This window comes from Xyrauchen texanus, chromosome 43 (assembly GCF_025860055.1).
Source record: "Xyrauchen texanus isolate HMW12.3.18 chromosome 43, RBS_HiC_50CHRs, whole genome shotgun sequence".
NCBI classification, from domain to species: domain Eukaryota; kingdom Metazoa; phylum Chordata; class Actinopteri; order Cypriniformes; family Catostomidae; genus Xyrauchen; species Xyrauchen texanus.
The window spans coordinates 28,820,895-28,839,453 of NC_068318.1; the positions used below are offsets into that span (position 1 = coordinate 28,820,895).

General features: G+C 38.0%; 1 pseudogene; it reads left to right on the forward strand.

Annotated features, from left to right (window-relative positions):
- The first annotated feature begins 4,946 nt into the window (after positions 1-4,946).
- LOC127635769 (unconventional myosin-XVIIIb-like) overlaps positions 4,947-18,559 on the forward strand; it is a 32,823-nt pseudogene continuing 19,210 nt past the window's right edge.

Below are 18,559 nucleotides of genomic sequence, written 5' to 3' on the forward strand. Positions count from 1 at the left end.
ACCAAAGTGGCATTCAACTGAAAACAATGTATAGTCAGGACATTAATAATGTGAAAAATTACATTAATTACAGTCTAGCTGATCCCACAAAAGCTCAATGGGGTTAAGATCCATAACACTCTTGTCCAATGTCTGTGTTTCTTTGCCCACTCAAACCTTTTCTTTTTGATTTTCTGTTTCAAAAGTGGCTTTTTCTTTGCACTTCTTCCCATAAGTCCTCCTGAGTCTTCTCTTTACTGTTGTACATGAAACTGGTGTTGAGCGGGTAGAATTCAATGAAGCTGTCAGCTGAGGACATGTGAGGCGTCTATTTCTCAAACTCAGACTCTGATGTACTTATCCTCTTGTTTAGTTGTACATCTGGCCTTCAACATCTCTTTCTGTCCTTGTTAGAGCCAGTTGTCCTTTATCTTTAAAGACTGTAGTGTACATCTTTGTATGTATGTTGTATATTTTTAGGCAGTTTCAAGCACTGTATCGCCTTCATTCCTCAAAACAATAATTGACTGATGAGTAGATAAAGCTGTTTCTTTAAGACATGCCAGTCTATAGCATACTGTGGCAACTCAAAAACAAAGACAATGTTAAGCTTCATTTAATTAACCAAATATTTTTCAGCTGTGTTTGATATAATGGGAAGTGTACCAAATTAGCAATTTATCATGATTACTCAAGGATAAAGTGTTGGGGTGATGCTGCTGTCTAGATTTGATCAAAATGACTTTTTGTAAATAGTACTGGTGCTGTTTTTTTACATCAATAATGTCCTGACTATACTTTTTGATCAGTTGAATGCCACTTTGGTGAATTAAAGTACCAATTTCCTTCCAAAACAGCAAAATCTGTACATTATTCCAAACTTTTAGCTGTTTGTCTCTTCATAAGATTCACACCAAAACTATGATTTGATTCACTCTTTCTCTCCCTCTCATCCGCATGCCCACAGTGTCACTGTTTCCATAATTGTGTTCCACTTTGTGTACTCCCTCACATCAGGGAGATGAGAGGGAGTACTTGGCTGAGATTTCCCCTCCAACCCTTCACCCCTGGTCTCGTCTCGTCATGGCGCTCTCCTCATGCTTAAAACTCTGGGAACAGAAGGGAGGTGCAGGACTGCTACATGTCCAGCCATGCCTAGAGTTCAACTCAACTACCACGACTGATGCTTGACTTGCAGTTTATTAACCACCACAAGTGCAACTAATCACTGTGCTATTGGAGATTCTCACATCCTAGTGTGATGTTGACTTGCATCATTAAACCTTGTCCAGTTTGCTACATGTACTAAACTTTGGACAGGTCTATCTGACTGACATGAAAAGCATCAGGGATAGGTTTATCTGAAATAGTAAATACCTCATTTATAAAACTTGGGGGGAAAAAAATAATTCAAACGATTGCACTGGATGTGCCAAACTGTGCCAGGTTCATTGCATAAAATCTTTGACAGTAGGCCTACATGGGATTCTGCATGCATGAGCATTCATTTAATTATTTACAAGATGTCTGCCTCTCACTAAATGTGTCAAACACCAAATAATTCATAAAAATGTCATAACAAATTTGTAAACAGTATTTAATACACACAGTTTGACCATGTAAATGCTAACTGGGTTAGCAGTTACATGCTAACTGCTAATATGTCTCTATATGGTGGGCTATTTCCTGTTGCACTCTAAGAGGCTGGTATTCTTAGGATTGGTGACGTTATTTGGTTAATTGAGGGTTTTACCTCACTTGACTCATCCGTCATTAGGTACTTATTATCCTAAACAAGCCCAGATAATTTGCCTTCTCACGGAGAATTGAATGTACCTATAAATCAAATTCTTTAACCATACTGCACATGCTAAAGCTCTTAGTTCCATTAGCAAGCTAGTTGATCAAATGGCTGTTGCATGCTAAACTGTCATAAAGTGTAGTTACTGTACACTCTATAGTTTTACAGACAAACAGTAGTAATCTAAAGGGTCTTTAGAGCCCACCCTAACAAAAATTACAGCATAATAAGGCTAACTGTGGTAAATATGGTGTTTTTCTGGAAATGTACTTTCATGCTAAATAGTATTTTACAGGAGTAAGGTATTGTATGTCATAATATAGATCTAGGTGTGTGTGTGTGTGTGTGTGTGTGAGAGAGAGCAATTACTGTAAATTAGTTATTTTAAAATGGAACTATATTAAACATCATAGTAAACATCATAGTATGTTATTAGCATCTGTAGCTACATTGATCAAACCGTGGTTATGATTATGGTTTTACCTGTGGTTGCAGTAGTCTTACTACGAATATCACATTTAGACTATGATAACTGTACTAAACTACTGTACATTTTAAAAATGTGTAGTATTCAGCTTGTTAGCATTAGCAGACTCTATGTTATGTTACCAGTGGAAAACCTCAAGTTGTTCCTGGCAAGCTACTCAGCCTGGCAGGCTCCATATGGTTAGGGATGGGAGCAGGGTTAGGGCATCTGATGCCTGCCGGGAACAATTCCAGGCACCTCTATTCAATGGGCTCTTAATATTGGGTTTTGCAAGGAACTGTAGTAAGCTGCATGACAGAAGGGTTTTCCATGTTTTTGGACATGGTACCATGATAATACCATTGTTATTTTTGCTTTGGACACTACCTGGATGGTAAATCATGATAATATTTGGAATACCTTGCAGAACCATGTAAATACCATGGAATATATATATTAGCATACACTCACACCAACCACTTTATTAGGTACACATACACCTACTTATTCATGCGACTATCTAATCAGCCAATTGTGTGGCAGCAGTGCAGAGCATAAACTCATGCAGATATGGGTCATTACCTTCAATTAATTTTCACATCAACCATCAGAATGGGGAAAAATGTGATCTGGACTGTGGCATGATTTTTGGTGCCAGATGGGCTGGTTTGGGTATTAAAACCCAATTTGGTATGCCCAATTCCCAATGCGCTCCTTGTGGTTGCATAGTAAATCAGTCAGGGTGGCAGAGGACGAATCTCAGTTGTCTACGCATCTGAGACAGTCAATCCACACATCTTATCATGTGCCTTGTTGAGTGCGTTACCGCGAAGACCTAGCGTGTGTGGAGGCTCACGCTATTCTTAGTTTTTTTTAATATTATTTATTTATTTATTAGGGACCATGCACAATTTCAAACATAAATATTACAATTTGATGCATTATACCAGAGTTAGCCACAGGCTAATTTACATCTGCAGATGCCGCAATTCTCTGCAATTGGTTGCTTAGGAAGCCTGACTGGAGTCACTCAGCAATCCACAGCCACCACCTCTCTCTGCCGTACTGGGAGAATTCGTCAAACAGCTGGTGAGAGAGACAGAAAAAGTGACACGTCACAAAGAGCCAGAGCTCAAAGAGGAGAAGGTGGTGGGATCTCTGTAAGTCCCAACCTAAATGGGTTTGATCCTGCTGGACAAACCAGGTTGAACCAGTTTATTTTGGTCAAGTTACTTTTTGAAAAAGGTAGCTGGTAGGTTGCTGGTCCAAGATGGTCTACCAGGTCAGCCTCAGCTCCACCAGCTGGAAGTCCAGATGATAAACCATCCAGACCAGCTAATGACCATAAATGACCACCTTGGACCAGCTAGAAACCATTGGTTTGTCTCAATTTACATCCTAGTTCAGGAGCAAGTACACTGACCAGAGGTTCAGCCAGTTCTAGGGCTTTCCCATTGTCAAAATCGTTCCAATAGAAATTCCCAGAATGCACAGTGAAAAAACAGTAAGGATTGGATGCTCACAATGTTCACTTAAACTGTTTTCAGTTTTCTAACAACATCGTTTACCAAAGTATGTGGTAATGGAGAGCGTTTTTGAAATGCTCCATTTTCGGTGGAGGAAAACGTTGTACTAGTGTGGATGAAAGACATGAACGTATTGAAATGTATGTGTTTTCAAATGAAAATGTGTTGGTGTTGATGTGTTCAACATTTTCGATAATGTAATACGCTGTTCCAGTGTGGATGAGAGCTGTTAACAGAGAATATTCAAGCTGAATTTGACCGAAACATATAAGTGTGGCTTTGGCCTCAGAAAAGTAATTCTTTTCATCGAGTTTTAGATACATTTTAACCACTTTCTTTTCCACAATCCTAGGCCATGTCCACACTAATGCATACTCCATTTTATGTTTCCTTGTGCCATTGTTTGCAAAAGAATGCATTAATGGAGAGCATTTTTCAAAATGCTTAGTTTTCAATGGAGTGTGAATGAGTAGCGTAAATATAGCGAAATCAGTGTTTTCAATCGAAAACTTATTTGTATGGACATGGCCTCATTGAAGTAATTATTTTCATCGAGTTCTGGGAAATTCTAACCAAAGGGTTCTCTAAGCTCTTTAGACACAGTCACACTAATACTTTTTTGGTTGAAAACTCAGTTTTCCATTTCCTAAGGTCATCGTTTACCAAAGTATGCGGTGCTAAAGACCATTTTTGAGTCTCTGGCCACATCCACACTAATTTGTTTTCATCTGAAAGCTGTTTCCAAAGAATGTGGTAATGGAGAGCATTTTTAAATGCTCCATTTTCAGTATAGGAATATTTCCTAGTTTGGATGAGAGATGTAAACGCAGGACGATTTAGGCTATGCATTTTCAAACAAAAATGTTTTGGATAAATTCTTTGTTTTCTATTGAAATTGTAAATTTTACATTTCACATCGTCATCATTTGCCAAAGTATGCGTTACTAGAGAGTGTTTTTGAAAGTCTCAGTTTTTGGTGGGGGAAAACCAGTGGAAAACTCCAGTGAGGATGAGAGTTGGAAACGTAGCACAAACAATGCAATTCTTTGCAGCACCTATATTCAAGAACCATTTTGAGTGATCTTGTGAATGTGAATGAACCGTGCGTCTTTCACACACCAATCGAGCTAAAGGGTATCACCCTCTCACCTACGCTGGACCCAAACTGCTGGCGATGTGGCCTCTTCTGTCTCCACCTGGCAAGGTATCATCATTGTATTTACAAAACTACAGCTTATAGCAGTCAATGGTGTGTTGGGGTCTGCAAAATGACTAATTTAGTTTTTCTTTTGTTATAATAGTCAAATAGGTCACATACATAGATTCAAGAATGTAAAGAATTCCTTTGTGAAACACATAAGGAGATATTATGTAGAATGTCTGAGCTTCTGTTTTCCATACAATGAAAAGTTGCGATAAACACAGTCACGCTCCTAAAAAGACAAAGAAGCACAAAATCTAAAGCATGAAAGTAGTCCATACGACTCATATGTTATAGTCCAAGTCACTTGACACCATACTGTAAAACATGGCAGACCTAGAGGAACAGATTGAAATGCAAGTCATTATTCACTGGTAATCTTCCCCTCTGCCAGAGCTCAGAAATCTCATTCATGAATGTGTTCAATTGAAAAATAAAAATTGTAGACGCATCACACCAGGTTTGATGACAGCAAATGTCATTGTTTCTCACATGTAGTGACTTGTCATGCCACGGAAGTTTGGAAAATGCAAAGTGCCCAATGGTAATGCCATGTTTTTCGGATATGTACCATGGAATTACTATGGTATTCATTTGAAATAGAACATGAATATGTTAATCATTATATACTGTACAATATATACTGTATGTATATGTATATCAAGCATATATGAAACTACCATAGTGTTAATATCTGATACCTTCACTGAATTATTGTACTGCCACAGTACTTTTTTGTAAGGGTTAGATCAGTAGAACACAAATTAAGTTTTATTTTTGTCTCAGGGGCTTCGGAGTAGACGCTGCGAGTCCTGGGAGGCTCCTGGCCCACTGCAGGCACTGGTGAGAAGGGTGTTTGTGTCTATGGTGGGCCAGGGACCAGATGCCCTGGGCGTTCGGGCTACTCTGTCCCCTGGCGGATGGCAGCAGCACTCCCCTGGGTGGACGGCACTCCACGACGGGCATCCCTCCTCCTTCCAGGGTTTCAGCACCAGTGTAAAGGGGTATAAGGGAAAGGAGGAGGCAAGAACTGGCTTGGCAATATAAATAATAGTTTAATAATAAACTGAACCAAAAACACACAAACATAAACACACAGAGCAGCTGCCTGTAATTCTCTCTCTCCCTAACTGTCATCACCGGCCGACTTAATCCCTCGCGCGCCCCCATCAGGCTGATGGGGACCGGGCGTGCATCGTTCCAGCCTGGCCCCGCCCTCCATCATTCTGTCTGTCTGTCTGTCTATCATCTATATGTCTGTCTGTCGTTCTATGTATCGTTCTGTCTGTCTGTCAGTCTGTTGTTTTATATATCATTCTATCATTCTATCTGTCGATCTATTGTTCTATCTATCTGTCTGTCATTCTGTCTGTCTGTCTGTCTATATATCTATCTATCTCCGTCAGTCCATCTGTCTGATTCTCTCTTCTTCTATCTGCTTCTCTTGTGTTATTTCTTCTGTTTTGTAACACTCTTTGAATCACACTTAATGTGTTCTCTCTCTGTCTATTTTAGACCATGCTGCTGGAGAAATGGCAGGTTTGTCAGAGGCCGGAGGGAGAGAGTAACTTCCTGTGTTCTCACAGATGCTTGCAGGCCTCAGCACGGACATGAGGTTAGTTCAGTCTCTGAATGTGACCCCGCAAAAGCCACACTTAGCTGCCGGTTGCTGCTTGTATTGCGGAGCCTCTCTCTGGCTTCCTGTCTTTCCTGATCACACATCATTATTAGATGCAAAAGACAAAGTTACACATCGTTAAACCTCAGATCATTCACCATATTGTAAGGCACGCACAAACTCTTCTGCAAACTCCGCTTGTCAGAATGTCTGTACTTTTTAGATCTTTGCCCTTAAAACAAGTTTGAAGGGGCAGGATCAGGCCTGATGTCATTTCCTGTTTAAATCCAAGCATAACTGTTTTGTTCTCTCATCACAGGACTGAACTACAGCTGCGTCAGCTAAAGGAGCACAACTCATTTGGTATTACCTGCCCAATCATGGTATGAGCTATTTAATAAAAGAGTGAGTTAAAGACATAATAAAGGTCATAATCTGACATTTCAGTGTTTTAACCAAGTCACATGTGGCGATGCATATTTGAGTCTGGCTTGCAACATTACCTAATGTTTATGGCCTAAAATAAAAACAATAAAATAAAATATTTTATGAAGTGAAAGATAAGTTCAATTTATGAATTAATTATTTAATTAATATACTTTATAATAAACCATAGCTTTTCTTTCCTTAGGTTTTCTCCCTCTATTCTATAATTTCATGACATAAAACAAAATTAAATAAAATAAAAACTTTCCACCCGTATTTGAAACTTTTTTTTCGTGGGCCTTGCAGACATTTTTGGAAATGATTTGATGTGTAACCAGTAGACATACCTTTTATTTTCTTTGTTTTTAATTAATTCTGTTTTTTATTATTATTATTATTATTCTTCACTTAGGTGGATGAATAGCAAAGAGCTTCTGTGGGTTTTGGGAAACTGCTGGCTGCCATGAAAACATTAGGGTTTTCAGTGGATGTGCAGAAAGCCATCTGGCTCGTTTTAGCAGCAATATATCATCTCGGGGTCACAGGAGCATGCAAAGGTAAATTAGGGCAAGGGTCTGATTAGCTAATACTTTTCAAGTGTTCGACTATTATTTTGTAGGGTCATGATTGGTACATTTTAATTGTGATTTAAATGTAAATTTGTAACTGCATGGCGCTTATCTTTATCTGTAATATGTAGTCTTGTGGATGCTATTTCAATAAACAGAATTATTGCTAATTGTTTTTAAATCCCAGTTATGATTGTTGTGGATTTATTCAGAATCATTTGAATCGCGAAAGAATCGCGATGCATCAGTGAATCATTTAAACATCCCCTAGTATTTTGTTGTCTTTCTGATTAACTATTTTTTATTGATTCACATATTGAACACAGAAAAACATATATAAACAGAATCAACAATTAACCCCCACCATCACACCTCCCCTTCCCAATCCCCAACCCCACCCTGGCCCCAACAACATCCCAGTGATCGAACATGATTATAGACACACACAAAATATAATAATAATCACACATCCAGCAACGTCAGATATCTGCCCCATTTCTCATTTTGTTGTGCCTTGAATAGAAATGGGTAAGATGTCCAAGGGTTCACAACACAACAAAATTAAGCCGCAACACAACAAAATTCTAAGAAAAGAAAAGGCATAATATTGTTGTTGTGTGGCTTGTTTGTTGTGTTGTGGATTAATTTGACTTTGTTGTGGCTTAATATTGTAGTGTTGTGGTTTGTTTGTTGTGTTGTGGCTTAATATTGTTGTGTTGTGGCTTTGTTGTGTTGTGGCTTAATATTGTTGTGTTGTGGCTTAATATTGTTGTGTTGTGGCTTAATTTTATTTTGTTGTGGCTTAATATTGTTGTGGTGTGGCTTGTTTGTTGTGTTGTGGCTTAATATTGTAGTGCTGTGTCTTGTTTGTTGTGTTGTGTTGTGGCTTAATATTGTTGTGTTGTGGCTTAAAATTGTTGTGTTGTGGCTTAATATTGTTGTGTTGTGGCTTTGTTGTGTTGTGGCTTAATATTGTTGTGTTGTGGCTTTGTTGTGTTGTGGTTTAATATTGTTGTGTTGTGGCTTTGTTGTGTTGTGGCTTAATATTGTTGTGTTGTGGCTTAATATTGTTGTGTTGTGGCTTTGTTGTGTTGTGGTTTAATATTGTTGTGTTGTGGCTTAATATTGTTGTGTTGTGGCTTTGTTGTGTTGTGGTTTAATATTGTTGTGTTGTGGCTTTGTTGTTTTGTGTCTTAATATTGTTGTGTTGTGGCTTAATATTGTTGTGTTGTTGCTTTGTTGTGTTGTGGCTTAATATTGTTGTGTTGTGGCTTAATATTGTTGTGGTGTGGCTTTGTTGTGTTGTGGCTTAATATTGATGTGTTGTGGCTTAATATTGTTGTGTTGTGGCTTTGTTGTGTTGTGGCTTAATATTGTTGTGTTGTGGCTTAATATTGTTGGCTTGTGGCTTGTTGTGGCTTTGTTGTGTTGTGGTTTAATATTGTTGTGTTGTGGCTTTGTTGTGTTGTGGTTTAATATTGTTGTGTTGTGGCGTAATATTGTTGTGTTGTTGCTTTGTTGTGTTGTGGCTTAATATTGTTGTGTTGTGGCTTAATATTGTTGTGGTGTGGTTTTGTTGTGTTGTGGCTTAATATTGTTGTGTTGTGGCTTAATATTTTTGGCTTGTGGCTTGTTGTGGCTTTGTTGTGTTGTGGTTTAATATTGTTGTGTTGTGGCTTTGTTGTGTTGTGGTTTAATATTGTTGTGTTGTGGCTTAATATTGTTGTGTTGTTGCTTTGTTGTGTTGTGGCTTAATATTGTTGTGTTGTGGCTTAATATTGTTGTGGTTTGGCTTTGTTGTGTTGTGGCTTAATATTGTTGTGTTGTGGCTTAATATTGTTGTGTTGTTGCTTTGTTGTGTTGTGGCTTAATATTGTTGTGTTGTGGCTTAATATTGTTGTGGTGTGGCTTAATATTGTTGTGTTGTTGCTTTGTTGTGTTGTGGCTTAATATTGTTGTGTTGTGGCTTAATATTGTTGTGGTGTGGCTTTGTTGTGTTGTGGCTTAATATTGTTGTGTTGTGGCTTAATATTGTTGTGTTGTGGCTTTGTTGTGGCTTTGTTGTGTTGTGGTTTAATATTGTTATGTTGTGGCTTTGTTGTGTTGTGGTTTAATATTGTTGTGTTGTGGCTTAATATTGTTGTGTTGTTGCTTTGTTGTGTTGTGGCTTAATATTGTTGTGTTGTGGCTTAATATTGTTGTGGTGTGGCTTAATATTGTTGTGTTGTTGCTTTGTTGTGTTGTGGCTTAATATTGTTGTGGTGTGGCTTTGTTGTGTTGTGGCTTAATATTGTTGTGTTGTGGCTTAATATTGTTGTGTTGTGGCTTTGTTGTGTTGTGGCTTAATATTGTTGTGTTGTGGCTTAATATTGTTGGCTTGTGGCTTGTTGTGGCTTTGTTGTGTTGTGGTTTAATATTGTTGTGTTGTGGCTTTGTTGTGTTGTGGTTTAATATTGTTGTGTTGTTGCTTTGTTGTGTTGTGGCTTAATATTGTTGTGTTGTGGCTAAATATTGTTGTGGTGTGGCTTTGTTGTGTTGTGGCTTAATATTGTTGTGTTGTGGCTTAATATTGTTGTGTTGTGGCTTTGTTGTGTTGTGGCTTAATATTGTTGTGTTGTGGCTTAATATTGTTGTGGTGTTGCTTTGTTGGGTTGTGGCTTAATATTGTTGTGTTGTGGCTTAATAATGTTGTGGTGTGGCTTTGTTGTGTTGTGGTTTAATATTGTTGTGTTGTGGCTTAATATTGTTGTGTTGTGTTGTGGCTTAATATTGTTGGCTTGTGGCTTTGTTGTGTTGTGGCTTATTATTGTTGTGTTGTGGCTTAATATTGTTGTGTTGTGGCTTTGTTGTGTTGTGGCTTAATATTGTTGTGTTGTGGCTTTTATAAAACATATATAAACAGAATCAACAATTAACCCCCACCATCACACCTCCCCTTCCCAATCCCCAACCCCACCCTGGCCCCAACAACATCCCAGTGATCGAACATGATTATAGACACACACAAAATATAATAATAATCACACATCCAGCAACGTCAGATATCTGCCCCATTTCTCATTTTGTTGTGCCTTGAATAGAAATGGGTAAGATGTCCAAGGGTTCACAACACAACACAAGTAAGCCGCAACACAAAAAAATTCTAAGAAAAGAAAAGGCATAATATTGTTGTTGTGTGGCTTGTTTGTTGTGTTGTGGATTCATTTTATTTTGTTGTGGCTTAATATTGTAGTGTTGTGGTTTGTTTGTTGTGTTGTGGCTTAATATTGTTGTGTTGTGGCTTTGTTGTGTTGTGGCTTAATATTGTTGTGTTGTGGCTTAATTTTATTTTGTTGTGGCTTAATATTGTTGTGGTGTGGCTTGTTTGTTGTGTTGTGGCTTAATATTGTTGTGCTGTGTCTTGTTTGTTGTGTTGTGTTGTGGCTTAATATTGTTGTGTTGTGGCTTTGTTGTGTTGTGGCTTAATATTGTTGTGTTGTGGCTTTGTTGTGTTGTGGTTTAATATTGTTGTGTTGTGGCTTAATATTGTTGTGGCTTTGTTATGTTGTGGTTTAATATTGTTGTGTTGTGGCTTAATATTGTTGTGTTGTGGCTTAATATTGTTGTGTTGTGGCTTTGTTGTGTTGTGGTTTAATATTGTTGTGTTGTGGCTTTGTTGTGTTGTGGCTTAATATTGTTGTGTTGTGGCTTAATATTGTTGGCTTGTGGCTTGTTGTGGCTTTGTTGTGTTGTGGTTTAATATTGTTGTGTTGTGGCTTTGTTGTGTTGTGGTTTAATATTGTTGTGTTGTGGCTTAATATTGTTGTGTTGTTGCTTTGTTGTGTTGTGGCTTAATATTGTTGTGTTGTGGCTTAATATTGTTGTGGTGTGGCTTAATATTGTTGTGTTGTTGCTTTGTTGTGTTGTGGCTTAATATTGTTGTGTTGTGGCTTAATATTGTTGTGGTGTGGCTTTGTTGTGTTGTGGCTTAATATTGTTGTGTTGTGGCTTAATATTGTTGTGTTGTGGCTTTGTTTTGTTGTGGTTTAATATTGTTGTGTTGTGGCTTTGTTGTGTTGTGGTTTAATATTGTTGTGTTGTGGCTTAATATTGCTGTGTTGTGGCTTAATATTGTGGTGGTGTGGTTTGTTGTGTTGTGGTTTAATATTGTTGTGTTGTGGCTTTGTTGTGTTGTGGCGTATTATTGTTGTGTTGTGGCTTAATATTGTTGTGTTATGTCTTTGTTGTGTTGTGGCTTAATATTGCTGTGTTGTGACTTAATATTGTGGTGGTGTGGTTTGTTGTGTTGTGGCTTAATATTGTTGTGTTGTGGCTTAATATTGTTGTGTTGTGGCTTAATATTGTGGTGCTGTGGCTTTGTTGTTGTGTGGCTTAATTTTATTGTGTTGTAGCTTAATATTGTTGGGGTGTGTCTTGTTTGTTGTGTTGAGTTGTGGCTTAATATTGTTGTGTTGTGGCTTTGTTGTTGTGTGGCTTAATTTTATTGTGTTGTAGCTTAATATTGTTGTGGTGTGTCTTGTTTGTTGTGTTGTGTTGTGGCTTAATATTGTTGTGTTGTGGCTTTGTTGTTGTGTGGCTTAATTTTATTGTGTTGTGGCTTAATATTGTTGTGGTGTGGCTTAATTTTGTTGGCTTGTGAGTTAATTGAATTGTGTTGTGGCTTAATATTGCTGTGCTGGGCTTGTTTGTTGTGTTGTGGCTTACTTTTGTTGTGGTGTGTCTTGTTTGTTGTGTTGTGTTGTGGCTTAATATTGTTGTGTTGTGGCTTTATATTGTTGTTGTGTGGCTTAATTTTATTGTGTTGTGGCTTAATATTGCGGTGCTGTGGCTTACTTTTGTTGTGCTATGGCTTGTTTGTTGTGTTGTGGCTTAATATTGCGGTGCTGTGGCTTACTTTTGTTGTGTTATGGCTTGTTTGTTGTGTTGTGGCTTAATATTGCGGTGCTGTGGCTTACTTTTGTTGTGTTATGGCTTGTTTGTTGTGTTGTGGCCTAATATTACGGTGCTGTGGCTTACTTTTGTTGTGTTATGGCTTGTTTGTTGTGTTGTGGCTTAATATTGTTGTTATGTGGCTTGCTTGTTGGGGTGTGGCTTAATTTTGTTGGCTTGTGGCTTAATTTTATTGTGTTGTGGCTTAATATTGTTGTGTTGTGGCTATTTATATTGTTGTGCTGTGGCTTATTTTATTGTGTTGTTGGTTAATATTGTTGTGGTGTGGCTTGTTTGTTTTGTTGTGGCTGAATTGTGTTGTGTTGTGGTTTAATTTCATTGTGTTGTGGCTTAATATTGTTGTGCTGTATTTCTTTTCTGTTGCAGCTCAATAAAATGTTGTTGTGGTATAATTTAACAGTGTCTATTTACAGTACACGAAGTGCAAATAGCCCATTTTGTTGACAGAGTCTATTTACACTAACTCCGCCCACCACTGCTCAGACCAGACTCAAGGCCGCCACAACAGACTTATTTGGGGTCAACTGATGATCAAATGAAGGCGGGCATATTTGAATTTTTCATGATGGGGCAGAGACATTAAACTGGTTAACTGTTTAGGCATTTAGTGTATTTGTGCTCCAACAGTCTGCGCCCCCATGTGTAGCTGTGGTAGCTCTGGGTGTAATGATGGTATGTGAATGTGTTGTCATGCTGGACATCTAGGTTTGAATCTCACCCCTTGACTTACTTTTTCCCATGTCTCTACTCTTAATATTTCCTATAATACTACTTATAGTAATAAATAAAAGAGATTCCTTACAGTGATTTGGTCACAGTGAAGGTCGGGGAGTTGAGAGAAGGATTTGATCCTGATAAAATTAACCATGGTTTTAATATTATTGTAACCATTTGTATTTTGTGCTGTGGCTTCATTTTGTTGTATCGTGGCTTAATTTTGTTGTGTTTTCAGCTTTTATTTGCGTTGCTAATTTGTGCTGTGCACATAAAATTCATAAAAATATGAATCTCTTTTCATCTCTTTTTCTCCTATGTTCTGTTGCTCCAGTGGGCCGTAAGCAGTTTATGAGTTTTGACAGTGCGCAGACGGCCAGTGCCATCCTGGGCTGTGAGGGGGAAGAGCTCCACACGGCTATATTCAAACACCACCTGAGACGGTTACTGCAGAAAGCGACTGGAGTCAGAGAGAGAGACGCTCAATGGTTGAAGCTAGGTCAGTTTACAGAACCACTTCCACAATCAGGCATCCTCAAAGTTTATAATAACAAATGATTTGCATTTAAGGGCCTGTCATAATTATAAACATCATACATACAGACACACACACACAAAAGTTTTAATTAAACACTAAAGATGTCTCCGGCACGTCCTCATTTAGCAATTTAAACGTGTGTGCATGTGGGTTTTTCAGGTCCGAAACTGAGTCAAGTTCAGTGTGTAGAGGGCATGGCTGCTGGGCTCTATGAGGAACTCTTTAACACAATTGTGTCTCTCATTAACAGGTTATTACACACACAAGCATATTACATTATAGCAGTAGCTCTTGGTCTGTATCAAATATCATTTTTACTGGACATTGTAGTTTTGTGGTTTATTTGATAAGTAATAATTTATTTAATGTACATCTGGTACGGTGTTCAAATCATTTGCATTACATTTTTTCCTCTTCTCTCCAGAGCGCTGCACTCTCAGCAGCTGATGCTGGCCTCTGTGATTGTGGTGGACACGCTGGGCCTGAGGAACCCAAGATACAGTGGGGAGGACCGGACTGCTGGCTTCTCTGAACCCTGCCATAACTACTTACAGGAGAGACTGCTGGAGCTTTACTACAATCACACGTTCTCACACACACTGGAGAGATACACACAGGTACCACACTGATTGTACCCTCTTTCTGATGGTGTGTGTGTGTGTGTGTGTGTGTGTGTGTGTGTGTGTGTGTGTGTGTGTGTGTGTGTGTGTGTGAGCGTGTATTTATCGCTTTGTGGGGACCAAATGTCCCCATAAGGATAGTAAAACCCGAAATGTTTGACCTTGTGGGGACATTTTGTCAGTCCCCATGAGGAAAACAGCTTATAAATCATACTAAATTATGTTTTTTGAAAATGTAAAAATGCAGAAAGTTTTCTGTGAGGTTTAGGTTTAGGGGTAGGGTTAGGTTTAGGGGATAGAATATAAAGTTTGTACAGTATAAAAACCATTATGTCTATGGAAAGTCCCCATAAAACATGGAAACACAACGTGTGTGTGTGTGTGTGTGTGTGTGTGTGTGTGTGTGTGTGTGTGTGTGTGTGTGTGTGTGTGTGTGTGTGTGTGTGTGTGTGTGAGTGTGTGAGTGTGAGTGTGTGTGTGTGTGTGTGTGTGTGTGTGCCATACTTTTGACTATCAGCATCAAATCTGGTCCACAATTGAGCTTATTCTTGCAGAGATCCACCCACTTAGACAGGAAAAGGTGGCCTGACAGGTCTGTGGACATTAAAGTTGGGCTGTCGATTTAACTTGTTAATTCAGTGTGATAAACTACAAAAAAATATGATGCATTAAATCCCTGGGCTGTAATAATGAATATTCATACCATTATCTCCAATTTAAGCTTGAAGTACAACCTGTTTTCAGCAGGGGGCAGTAAGTGAAACTCCAGCTGTAAGGGCAAGGCACAGCTGTACAGGGCACAAACCAAATTTAAAGGGATAGTTCTCCAAAAAATGAAAATGATCTCATAATTTATTAATGACTCATGACTTCCCAGATGTGTATGACTTTCTTTCTTCTGCAGAACACAAAGATTTTTTAGAAGAATATCTCAACTCTGTCGGTCCTTACAATGAAAGTAAATGGTGATCAGACATTTGTAGCTCCAAAAAGCAAACAAAGGTTGCATAAAAGTAATTAATAAGATTCCCAGTGGTTTAATCCATGTGATTATGTTGAGTATGGGTGAGAAACAGAACATTTTTTAAGTCCTTTTTATTCTAAATTTCCACTTTCACATTCACTTTCAGATGTGAAAGTGAAACTAAATGGGCACCAGACATGACTTTCAGATGTAAAAGTGAAAGTGGAGATTTAGGGGAAAAAAGGACTTACAATTTTATTTGTTTCTCACCCACACCTTCTGAAGATATACTGTAGATTGAAACACTTGAGTCATATGGATTACTTTTATATTTCCTTTATGTGATATGGAGTGGTGGTGGTGTAGTGGTCTAAAGCACATAACTGGTAATCTGGTAATCAGAAGGTCGCTGGTTCGATCCCCACAGCCACCACCATTGTGTCCTTGAGCAAGGCACTTAACTCCAGGTTGCTCCAGGGGGATTGTCCCTGTAATTAAGGCTCTGTAAGTCGCTTTGGATAAAAGCATCTGCCAAATGCATAAATGTAAATGTATATGTGATATTTGGAGCTACAAAGGTCTGGTCACCATTCACTTTCATTGTATGAACCTACAGAGCTGAGATATTCTTCTAAAAATCTTTGTTTGTGTTCAGCAGAATAAAGAAAGTCATACACATATGGGATGGCATCAGGGTGAGTACATTTTGAGAGAATTAAAATTTTTGGGTGAACAATCCCTTTAAGCTTGCTTGACACTAGCGACAGCACAAGATGTTCTTGCATTCCAACACAGTCCAACTTGAAACACTAAAAACGTGTATGATGCAACCAAACCAAATCTGACACGTGTACATGACACTTCCTTAGAAAAGCCCTAATATAATAAATCTACCTCGAACAAATTGACAAATTAAATTGCAAAATGTATTGTTGTGGACAGTAGGCCAATGATAGGCTTATGTTCAATCATATGATAATAAACAATATCATGGATTCTAAAGCCACTTTTATTGTCTCATCAATACTTAATTTGTCTGCCACAGTAATTTAATGCATTTTAATTATCTGAATAGATTTTTGTAATATATATATATTATATTTATAATTATTAAAATATAACTATTTATAATTAATATATTACATGATCGCTATATGATAATATAAATAATTATACATGGGATTAATTGCGAGTAATTTTATAAATTAATCGAAATATCATGAAATTCACTTTTTAATCGATTGACAGCCCTAATAATGAACTTCGATTCCTTCTTAACTACTTTGAATCTCTCTTTTATTTTGATATTTTTAATCCTTGTCCAAGACCTAGACTTTGTCTCATATATTAAAATCCATCAAAACAAATATTCTTACATTTTTAAAACTAGGAAAATCTAAACAAAGCGTTATCAACTATTTAAACAATTTTAAATGGCATAGCTGAACCAAAAATTTAAATTCTCTCATTATATGCGCAACCTCATGTCGTTCTGAACCCTTATAATGTCAAAATTTCTACTAAGTCATATGGGTTTAGAATAACATGAATTTGATCAAATGATGACACAAGTGTTGGGTGGATAGTTGGGTGAACTATCCATTTAAAGGCATTTGTTTTCTTAAAGTCCACATGGCTAAAAGTGTGTGTAGTTGAAGACTACACAACCATTTATGAACTTTTCATGTATCTGTTGTCCATAAACCCTCTCTGTCTCTCTCTCTGTCATGCAGGATGCTCTGGTTAATCTGATTCGGCGAGCATGGCCTGTCTTCCTGCAGTGCTTGAATGCTAAGACAAATGGCAGTGGCTTTCATGTCCCTGCTTTGCGTGTAGAGCTGCACAGCACACATCTGCTGCCTGCACTGCAGCTGTACAGAACACACACACACACACACACACACACACACACACACACACACACACACACACACACACACACACACACACACACACACACACACACACACACACATATTTATATATAGTTTTGCTAAGGATTTTAGCCATATCTAGAGACCAGAATATCATAGAGACTGAGGTGGGGGGCTTATTTAAATTGGTACATTAAGCAATTACCCAGAACACCCTAGCAACCACAAAGCAACACGCTATAAAACACTCATGCAAATTGAAGGAATAATAATAGTCAGGATCAGAAATGAACCAGGGCTCCGGGCACAAATACAGCCAAAAATACAATTGTGGGGACAAAAAAATATATTCCTGTTTTTTTTAAATAATATATTTATCTTATTTTCCCTCATGGAGACTATGAGGCAGGTCCCACATTTATTTAAAAATGTTTGTGGGGATATTTTATCTCTTCCTCTCTGTATATCTCTCAGGTTACCCCGAGCACTTCAGGCTCTCTCTGCTCCTGTAATGAAGCTTTATGGTCCTGTCTTCATTTCTCCAGGCCAACGGAAGGTCTGGACGTCCTTTATCACTACTGCAGCACACCCACATCTCAATTACGCTGTTAAAATGTCAATTATTTTGAATGATGTCAGATGCTGACGTTTTTTTATTTCCCTGTTTTTTAACTTGTCTATTGATGATTAGCCGTTTTTTGCTTGAACAGCCCTCACTGATCGAAGAGATGATGTTCCACAGACACTCGCCTCTCTGCGGAGGAATTATTGATCGAGCTGGATCTGGACAAGAAAAGCATTGTTTTGGGAACAAGCATGGTAAGGAAAAATCCTTTCATTGAATATTCTGGGTTATTTTCATCTTAAAGCCTATGGACTGCATCTCTGGCATGCTGTCAATAACAACAGCAATTATACAGACAGTAATTTTCACATATGGGATATTTCACCCAAAAATGAAAATTGTCATTATTTACCTACACTCATGTTGTTCTAGACCTATATGACTTTCTTCCATGGAACACATATGTTAGGCAGAATGTTAGCCTCAGTCACCATTGACTTTCATTGTATGTCTTTTCCATACAACGATGAACATTCTGCCTAACATCTCCTTTGTGTTCCATGGTAGAATGTAATACGGCTTTGGAACAACATGAGGGTGAGTTAACGATGGCAGAATTTTCATTTTTGATTTGAACTATCACTTTAAGTCTTTAGGTCCCTCACACTCGTTTGTGTGTTTGTCTCTGTGTGTGTGTGTGTGTGTATCTGGTGTTTATGAAGCGTGGTGTCCTGAGGTATTTAGATCA